Genomic DNA, 10,803 nt, shown 5'->3' with positions numbered 1-10,803 from the left:
CCGTTATTGAATGCTTGCTAGGTGTCAGAACCGGGGGGTGAGGGGGAGGGGGTAAACCCCCTCCCAAAAAAACCACAGTCCCTAGAGCTTGCAGTCCACTTGGAAAGAGAGATGGCAATTAGATACATACACAGTTGGGCATAGATTTGGGAATTGAAATCAGTGCCACTAATGGGGAAAAAGAAAACGGATTCTAAGAGAATGTAAAACAAAGGGATCTGACTTCGTTATCAAAAAGGGCTTCGTTGAGGAAGTGGTTCTGAAGCATCAGGACAGTTAGTCAGGTGAGTCAGAGCATGTGCAAAGACCCTGTGGTGAGACCAATGGTGCATGGTGACCACATATTCCAGTCTGTCCCCAGTTGTCTCAGTTGGTCTGGGTTATTTATCATCAGCAGTCTCTTTCTCCCTCCAAAGTGACCTGGTTTGGAAGATAAATTACGTGTTTGCTTTATAAGGTTGTGGCTTATTTAGGGTAAGGAAGCTCAAGTATCAAGACTGCAGGCAGGGGAGGAGGCACGGCTTGAGAGGCTGGCAGGGATAAAAGCATGTGGGCCTTGAAGGCTGGGAAAGGAGCTCATTATGTATCCTAGTAGCAATAAAAACTTTTGAAGGGTTTCAGGCGGTGTGTGCCAGAAGGTGGTTTCCTCCTGAAAAGGTCTCTCTCTTCTCTGTTCTCCCAAATGCATTGGCTCTTTTTCACCTGAGAGCCTATCCGCATTTGGTAGGCTGTGGCTTCCATATTTCTTCTCCTCTGAGGCGGTGAGCCTTCTGGAGGGACAACAGGAACTTTCCGGAACCGCCTCCCACATTCATTTCCTCTCCACTCACTAGGTGCTGATGCCCAGGGCTGTTTTGGGAGTCAGGACAGAGCCTCCAACAACAGAATCTCACCCCCTCCTCCCCACTTTTCCTTGAGCCAACCTAGAACCTCGTTGGCTGGTTTATGTGAACAAGAAACTAACCTCTATTGTGTCCGAGCCTCTATAAATACTGGGAATAAGAGTCAAAGGAAATATACCAGCTATATGTGCATTGAGCTCATGGCATAAGTTGGGCTCTGTATACTTTACATGCCTATGTCATTTAATTCTTATAGGATGCATTTCATAGATAAAGAAACAAAGGCTCAGCGAGGTGAAGTGACTTGTCCAAGTCCACACAGCTAATGAGCAGATGAGCTGGGATTTGACCCCAGGAATGTCTGATTCCAAAGCCAAACACCAACCTTGGAATTATCAACTCCCAGCTTCTCTCTTCATCAGCTGGAGCAGTGAGAGCCTCCCCACCCACTATGGACCCAGGGTTCAGGCTGGTCATGGCCGCCCCCACGTGGAGCTTCCAGACACGGGGCTCAGGGTCATGGATGGGAGACAGGTGGGGTGTCCCGCACCCACAGCCACAGCCTCTGGTCGCATCTCTGCATTAAGTGGCCACCTCAGGCAGGGGCCGGTGGGATTTCTTTCACCCGCATGTAGGTTGGCAGTTTCTTCCAAGAGAAATGCTCTTGGACTCATTTAAAAGTCTAAGCAGGGATGGCACAAATTATTAGTGTTTGAAATATTTATAAAGTCTCTTGTTTGCCATGGTGCAGGAGGTGATAGACCACAAATAAAAGAGAAAGCTGTTGATGCACACATGAGCAGTGCTCAGACAGAAGAGAAGGGGCTGTGGTCCGTCTACTGCCGGCCAGTTTTCCAAGGGGGGCTAAGCCAGGTGAACGTTCAAGCTAGCTTCCTTTCCCCTGCTGCGGCCGCCTCGTCACGGGGAAGACGGTCCCCTGGACATTTAAACTGCAGGCTTCAAGATCACAAGTCAGAAACAGGCGGGAAAGTGGTGTGAAAGCTATTTGGGAACACCCGTGCTATTGTTTTTATGAAGATCTCCTCTGGTCGTCTAAAATGGTTTCACAATAAAAAATTAAAAATATATCACAAAACAGGGACTTAACACCGTGTTCGAGCTGAAAGAGAACACGAGAGCAAAGTTGCTTTTCTCCTGCGGCAGATGGGAAAACTGAGATCCAGAGGGAGGTCTGAAAGTTACCTGGTGAGATAAAGGCACGAAATGGAGATATTCTGGCTCCCAACCCAGAGTCTGCCTGCTCTGTTGCCCTTCAACCATTTCCATTTATTTATTTATTTATTTAGGGACAAATACAGTGCAAGCCGGGGAGGGGCAGAGAGAGAGGGAGGGAGAGAGAACCGCAAGCAGGCGCTGCACTGTCAGCACAGAGCCCAACGCGGGGCTCGAACTCACGAACGTGAGACTGTGACCTGAGCTGATACTCAGGACACTCAACCATCTGGGCCACCCAGGTGCCCCCACCATTTCAATGCACAAGCCAGAATTTGGAGACATGTGCTGGTCCTAATCTGAGAATCATAAGGCTCTAATTCAATCACTTTCATGTGTGCCTACACACGTAACTATGAATCATTCATTCATCATTCATTCATTCATTCATTCATGCATTCACTAACTCAACAAATATGGTGTTGTGTGAGCATGACAGAGATGGCCCTGTCTTTGAGAACCTGGGAAAAACTGTGGATCAGGTTGACGTTATTCTCCAGGTGACCCTGCATGGAGCCGTGGAGCATGAATAGCATCATAGAGTTGTCTGCCTTGGAGCTGGGAGGCTGGCCTTTTGTGCCCTGTACCAGTTACTTACTGGAAATGGGAGACTCCTGAAGGGAGGGTGTGTCCTCGCAGGTATTTTCAGGTAAGGTGGCTCTTTTTAGCTGAGGGCCATTCTTCGCTGTAGGATGCAGCTGTGAGTAGGTGCGGTCAACACTCACAAGAGCCAGGATCCGAGGCATTGGCCTTCCAAAGGGATCTGAGTGGGTCACAATGGTATCTAATATCTAGGAAACTAGGGCTTCATCCTACTGGAAAACTGGGGGAGGTAGCAAGGAACTCACATCTCAGCAGGAGGGAGCCCATTCTTGCCAGTCATCATCAAAGAGTGGTTGGTCACCACCAACAAATGAGCACAGCCTGAGCTGTGTGCAGCCATGAATTGCTCCAGTGAACAGAGGAAGCCCTCAGGCAATGAGGGTGGTGTGCAGGAGGGTGGATGTTGGGTAGATGTGTCCAGAAATGGAAAGTGTCGGGAAACATGGGTGTGTGAGAACCGAGATCACTTGCTGCAGATGGCCTCTGCCAATCACACTTATCCCTCAGACACATGGCCCTGGAAAGCTGGTGGAAGCATGGGGCCTGTTGGCTGGAGCCCCAGAGCAAGAAGATCAGAGAGTCACAGCTGGGGTGGCCATCATGGTTTTCTGCATGAGACGCTGGGAAGTCACTCAGGGAAGGGCATGGTTGGCCCGGGGGCCCTACCTGGTTTCTAACCATTCTTCCTTCCTTCCTTCCTTCCTTCCTTCCTTCCTTCCTTCCTTCCTTCCTTCCTTCCATCCTGCAGATATTTACTGAGGGCCTATAGTGTGCCATTATACACATGGTGTATAGTATTGTGTCTGATGCAGGGAGAAATGGATAAATAAGACAAGGTCTCTGCCCCCTTGGAGCCTATATTGTGTGTGTGTGTGTGTGTGTGTGTGTGTGTGTGTGTGTGTGTGTAAGTGGAGGGTAACTAAATAAATAGACAAGATGATTTTGACACAGATATATTAATAAAGGAAATCTATAGGATGCCAAATGGAGAGTGTCTGCTGGTGCGGGGTACTTTTGACAGGGTGAGTACAGAGAGACTCTCTGATTATATCCATTTTACAGATGAGGAAACTGAGGCTGTGAGACATTAAATAACCTGCCTGAGTGCAGTCAGCTGGTAAGTGGTCCTGCTTTAGATCCCAAGCCTGTCCCCTGTAGTAGCTTCTACTCCTTGGCTCTGACTTTATTGAGTCAACACATATTAGGCACCCTTTCTTCTTTCCCTGTCAGTCATTGTGTGATTTGGAGACCATGGCCCTGCCTTTCCTGAATCCTGGTACACAGTCTTCTGGCCACGCCTTGGCCTCTGGGGCCAGCCTCACCCTGGAAGGCACCAGGGTCCCGGAGAACAGAGTGGCACTGGATCCAGTGAGGCTGACCCTGGCCCAACCACTTGCTCACCGTGGGACCTTGGATGAGTGGCCTGAACTCCTCCAGCCTCAGTTTCCTCCTCTGTCAAATGCTAGTACCAGTTGTCTTACCTTCCAGCATGCTTAAGAAGCTTAAATGAGCTAATGCTTGGGTAAGGCTTGGCACTCAGCCCAGCACAGAGGGAATGGTCACATTGATCTTGATGGGGAGCCCCTTACCCCAAATATTCTGATCCCTTGCCAGGGATTTGCCAGGTAGGCAAGAAGAGAGTAAGCACCCTTAGCCCTGTCTTCATGCCCTTCAGCCCCCAAGGGACCTCAGGCCAGGGCCAGGGGTGAGGGAGAGAGGGTTTTCTGACTCTGGATGGGGACTGCCAAGGCAAATTAAGGGTGTCAGACAGACGGCTGCATCCGGCACCCAAGCAAACTGACATGGCGGCCAACAGAGGGGCCAGCTCCTCCTGACCTTAAACCCAAATGCTCCTGCCCACATCTGCAGCTAAATAAACCAAGTAAATCATGCTGGCAGATAGATAATTAAATAATTATCAGGCACTTAATAACAAGGAGTGGGTGTTCTGAATTACCATATTAGACAGTGTCTTTGCGGACTAATTGTTGCATTACATCAGAGTTACTCATTCATTATTCTTGTCATTTCGGGTGATAATTTGCACTTTAGGAGACAGCGACAATTTTAGCAGGCAATTAGAGACGTGTCAGGCCTGGCCCCGTGAGTTACTGTCACAATTATTGCCTTTTTTCCAGTGTCCTCATTTGCAGCCATGTATTTAAGGGGATTTGGGTAATTCCAGGCCTGGGCAAAACAACCATCCCACGGGACAGCGGTGGCCACCACTGTCAGAGCAGGGATGGCTTCGTAGAAGTGGAGGTGCCAGAGCCTGGGGCCAGCGAGACAGAAGGCTCTCAGTGCAGCTCTCTCCTCTCTGGGGGGAGCCACCTCCAGTCTCCGAAAGCAAGAGCTCTTCCTCCTCAGTCACTCTGGAGGCTGCCTCTCCTTCTCCCGGGGCTCCCGTCACCCATCCGACCAGCCCTTTGTCACCGCTCACCTGACCCTCGGTGATGGGTTCCTCCGCAGGCTTTGGGGAGGCAGTGGAGGAGACGAGTCAGAAGAGAAAAGGAAGGAGAGGAAGGAAGCCATCTTAACGATGTTTTCCATTTCCTATGTTTGCTGATGCTTTGCCCTCTCGGGGCCTTGGGGATCCAGACAGGGACTGCCCAGGGTTACAGCTGATTCCTGGAGACAGCAAACAACTTGCCCCGAGCACGCCTTTGATATGAGAACCAACCCATCCAAAGTCCATCTCCTCATCCACCTGCTTCAACAGGCTCCTGCGGTCCAGAACTCTCTCAGTCTGTGTCTCCCCAGGTTAGGCACCACAGAAACTGGGGACCAGTCCGACAGCCTGGAGTTGGCTGAAATGACTCTAACCGGCTGATCCTAAATCAGCTCCTATATCAGTCAGGTCTTTGGCCCACGGTCTCTGGTGGCTCCTTTCTACCCTGGTGCCTCCCCTCAGGACCTGCCTGGCCACCCCCTCCTCCTGGGGGCTGTGAGAGCTCCCTCTTCAATGGCTGTTGCCTGTGGTCTGCAGGCCCCAGAAAAAGGAGTAAAACATAAGAAGGAGAAGGCAATGAGAAGGAGGGAGAGGTTAAAAGGAGGAGGGGGAATGTTAAGGGGAAGGGGAGAAAGAGAAAAGGAAGGGAAATTGAGGGAAGTCGAGGTGGGAAGGAGGGAGGGAGGCGGGCGGGGGAAGCACAGAGGAAGGGAGCCGGCACATGAATGGTCTGTCTGAAAGCAACACTTCTTTTTTTTTTTTCCATGGCTCAGAGTGTTTACTTTTTGGTGAAATCCAATGTCTGGGTTCATTTAGCTCCGGTCGACTCTCTTGACCCTGGACAACTTGAGAACAGACAGTGTGAATCAGTGACTCAGAAAGAGGCCTTCAGAAAATATTTTTCACCAGCTACACGGCAGGAATCAAGAGAAAGAAAGCACTATTCAATCCGCCTGTGGAACTCTGCACAAAAAGGCCAGGTTTCAACCCTCAAACTGGCCACTTCTCAGCCCCGTCCTTAGCAATTAGGGAAGAGCTGCCGAAGCAGCCGGGTTGGGCCCCCGCTGCTCCTCCTTAGCTTTGGAACAGATGTGTAGGCCCAGTGAAGCCCCAGAAGCAGCCGGATTCCCTGGGTCTGGGGTCTCAGCTCTACCATGCTGACTGCGTGACCGTGGGCAAGTCACAGCTCTGAAATCTGAACCTTCTCACGCAGGCGTTGCTGCGGTGGTCATCGTCGCGGGGCTTTTCCAAAACAAAGCTAAGGACAGGGCATAGAAACTGGGGTAGGGCAGCAAGTACTGGCTTATAAGCGGGGCTACTGTTTCCATTTTCATTTTATTGTTTTTAAATTTTATTTATTTATTTTGAGAGAGAGCGCGCGCGCACAAGCAAGGGAGGGACAGAGAGAGAGAGAGAGAGAATCCCAAGCAGGCTCCGAGCTTGTCAGCACAGAGCCTGATGTGGGGCTCGATCCCAGGAACCGCAAAATCATGACCTGAGCCGAAATCAGGAGTCGGATGCTTTACTGACTGAGCCACTCAGGCGCTCCCATCTTCATAATTTTAAACTTGAATCCCTCTGGCGCTGGTGGTTTTGATCTGGGTCTATCATCTTCCTGGCCCTGTTGGGATAGAAGATGATTCTCGCGTCTAGTCTGGCTCCCACTGGTGCCAGGACTAGTCCCCCCGCCCCCTGAGACAGCTCTTCTGAGGCCCCCGTGCTGCCTTGACCTCACTCCATAGGACATCACATCACATGTCCATCCCCTACCTGGGAGGTGGAAAGTCATATCCACTACAGCTGCCAAATGTCTGCTGCACCACCAAGCCCCTGGCTCACCACTTAACGCTCATTATTTGATCAAAGCCTCACAGTAGCTTCTGAAGTAGGTATGTTATTCCCATTTTACAGATGATGAGACAGAGGCTGAGCGAGCCGGCGTGGGTTCCTCAGGGTGATGCAGCCAGCAAATGGCAGAGCCATGCTGTGAACTTGACTCAGGATCTTTCTGCAGGTCTTCCCACCCACGGAGACACGATATCATGACCCCGACGTCCCACAGATGAGTGCCTCGGGAAGCAGATCTTTGGACCCATTTCTGCAGCGAGATTGCCTTCATGCAACCAAGTATATTTTCTTCGAGTATTTTACAAGTCATGTTGAAGGAAAACACAAGCCTTCGAATATAAAAGCAACTAAGAGTCAATGCATCTTATTTTTCCTTCTTTCCTTCCCTCCTTCCTCTCTTTCTTTCTTTTCTTTCTTTCTTTCTTTCTTTCTTTCTTTCTTTCTTTCTTTCTTTCTTTCTTTCTTTCTTTCTTTCTTTCTTTCTCTTTCTCTCTTTTCTTCCCTTCTTTTTTTTCTAAATATAAAGCATATATTTATATGTATATATAACTACATACCACACTACACTTGACCTTCAAACAAAGGTCTGCACAAGTTTGAACTGCACAGTTCAAAGGCACAGTTCAAATCCACTCCAAGGCGGTTTTTTGATAAATATAGGACAGGACTGTAAATATATTTTCTGTTCCTTATGATTTTCTTAACATTTTTTTTCTAGCTTACTTTATTATAAGAATACAGTATATTGTACCTGTAACAAAGAAACGGGTTAGTTGACTGCTTACGCTATTGGTAAGGTGTCTAGTCAGCAGTAGGTTATTCGTAGGTAGGTTTCTGGGCAGTTAAAAATTATATATGGATGTTCGACTGTGCAGGGGGTCAGCGCCCCTCACCCCGCCGTTGTTCAAGGGTCTGCCTAAATGCACACTTGTGCATACATATATGCATAAACTAAAAGGAGTTAATTAAGTTAAAACCACAGTAAATCTGACAGACGTGGATTAACACGATGGTCAAAACTGCAGGAAATATAGTATTTTGAAAAAGAATAAATCCAGCCAATTACAGATTTATGTTGATGCCGGCACTGTTACCACAGTTTTACAATAATCATTGATCAATCAGGGTTTTATGACAAAACTATAATTTTCATGTGTTTTGCCCTCACCTAAAAGTTTCCTCGTTTGCCTAATTCCCAGAATGTGATTCCGTAAATCTTTCCCTCCACGATATTAAGTAGATAATAAGAATGCCATGTGAGATTTGCTTATGGTTTAAACCACAGTTGCAAATGATTTATAATTAGGGCCAAATCTAAGACAAAACATTACTGAAGTCAAAACCTGCCGTAAATTGGCCCAGTCGGCTTGGGCCTTTAGCAATTTATTGGGGTTTAATGACAGTGTTTCCTCTGGTGAGATCCAAAGGGTCAGCAGACACCAAGGGGAGATATTTATGAGTAAGGGGGTGCTTTGGAAATCGCTGGGGCGTCCCTGGTGGCATCAGCTTAGGGAAGATATCACTCCATCGACCACCTGTGAAGGCAAAGCCCCCAGGAAGGGTTTTTCCAGGCAGGTTCCTCACGGACAAGGGGCCCAAGTTCACTCTGATCTCCTTGTGGGCTGATGGTCTTGAGGTTTTCTGTTCAAGAAGGTATTTGGGATAAGTCCAGCCATTAGTCATTCATGCCATATGTGCTTATTGAGCACCTACTATGTACAGAATATCAAGGCTACAGTCGCTAGCCAATGAGGGAGATGTCCCTGTTTTCACAGAGTATTGTTGGGAAGGGACAGACAAGACCTCTTCCTGGTGGTGGTGGCGGCAGGGATGTAGGTGAGAGAGGGGAGGGGAGCTGGTTGGGGGTGAGGGATGGTAGTAAGAAGTGGGGAGGATGTTAGTAGGATTGGGAAGGAGGGTAAAAGGAGGTGGGAGGAGGCTGGTAAGGCCCATTTAAAATGGGGTGATCAGGGGCACCTGGTGCCTCAGTCGGTAAGCAACTGACTCGATTTTGACCCAGGTCATGATCTCATGGTTTGTGAGTTCAAGCCCTGCATAGGTTTCCATGCTGACAGTGTGGAGCCTGCTTGGGATTCTCTCCCTCTCTCTCTGTCCCTCCCACTCTCTTCTTTCAAAATAAATGAGTAAACTTAAAAAAGTAAAAGAAAAATAAAGTAGGGTGGTCGGGGAAGTCTTTCTGGAGGAGGTAGTATTTCAACAGAGTCATGGGTAAGGGAGTGAACCACGGGCTGCTGCGGGAAGGGGCATCCCAGGAGGAGGGATTAGTGAATGCAAGGGCCTGGGGAAGGCAGTGTCCCCAGCAGGAACCCAGCGTTACAGAAGCAGAGTGAGCAAGGGGGAGATGAGTCAGGTCCAGCAACGCACTGGGAGGATCTTGGCTTTCACAACGACAGAGAGGCTGACAGCAAGCCTGGCATTTTCAAAATCGTTCTGGCTGCGGTCTGGAGAACAGACTGTAAGGGGCAGAGGGGAAGCAGAAAGGTGAGACAGGAGGCTTTCAGTCCTCCAGGTGTGAAAAGGAGGTGGCTCAGACCAGGGAGCGGTGGTAGAGAGGAGAGAGATGGCTGCATCTGAGATATTTTTTGTAGCTAGGTTGACAGGAATTGTTGACAAATTGGATATCGTATGTGGCCGGAAGACACGAGTCAAGTCTGAGTCCTAGGTTCTTGGCCTGAGCAAGTGGGTGTGCAGTGGTGCATTTCCTGAAATGGGGAAGACTGGGGTGCCGTGACAGGTTGGAGAAGGGCCGGTACAGCATCAAGACTTTGGTGATGGATGACTGAAGCTTCAGATGCCATTAGTGTCCCGATGGGGATGTCGAGGCGGCAGGCAGATATATGAGTCTGGAGTTTAGGAGAGAGGTCGGGCTGGAGATATAAATTTTGAAGGCATCAGCCCAAGATGGTTTTAAAGCCATGAGATCACCAGGAACTGGGGACAGATACGTATCAGAGAGGGTCTGTGGGCTGAGTCCAGGAGCCTGTAACACTCAGATGTGGAGAAAGAAAGAGCACTCAGTTCAGGACATTGAGAAGGAGCTGTCATGGACACCGGGGGAAATCCAAGAGAATGAGGTTGTCCTGGAGAAGGAGGGACGTCAAGGGTGAGGCCATCAACTGTACGGAAGACTGCCGAGGGGCCAACAAGATGGACGATGGAAGCTAGACATTGGCCTTAGAAACATGGCGGTCATCGGTGACCCTGACATCAAAAGCTCTGAATTCTTGGGTTGCATTTTGGCATTTCACTGACCTTCACACAGAGATGTTCCAAGAATTAGCGGTAACAGGTCGCCTCATTTCTTAGAGATATGTCTTTGAGGAATGTCTTCCACTGCATCTCAGCTATCTAGGCATGGGCACCGATGGGTGGTCATTCTCCCAGGGGAGCACTGAAGACATCTGCCTCTTTTGAGCAACTAAAATTTTCCATCGTAAACACCTGGATTCTTATTTCCTTCTCTGCTTTGGCCACCAGTTGCCTGGTACTTGCACTGGGACAGTGTTTTTATGTGACAAACTGACTATTGGCCTGTTTTATTTTTTTTATTCTCATTTTCCCTTTGCCCTGGTTACTTTGTCTACATTCTTCTGATCCTCCTCTGATGTATGTATTTTTCTCTAATGTATAATTAAAACATTTTAAAAAATGTTTATTCATTTTTGAAAGAGAAAGAGAGACAGAGTGCAAGCAGGGGAGGAGCAGAGAGAGAGGGAGACACAGAATCTGAAACAGGCTCCAGGCTCTGAGCTGTCAGCACAGAGCCCAACGTGGGGCTTGAACTCATGAACCATGAGATCATGACCT

This window comes from Crocuta crocuta, unplaced genomic scaffold, assembly GCF_008692635.1.
Source record: "Crocuta crocuta isolate KB4526 unplaced genomic scaffold, BGI_CrCroc_1.0 scaffold348, whole genome shotgun sequence".
Classification (NCBI taxonomy): Eukaryota; Metazoa; Chordata; class Mammalia; order Carnivora; family Hyaenidae; genus Crocuta; species Crocuta crocuta.
This window is presented reverse-complemented; position numbering follows the sequence as displayed.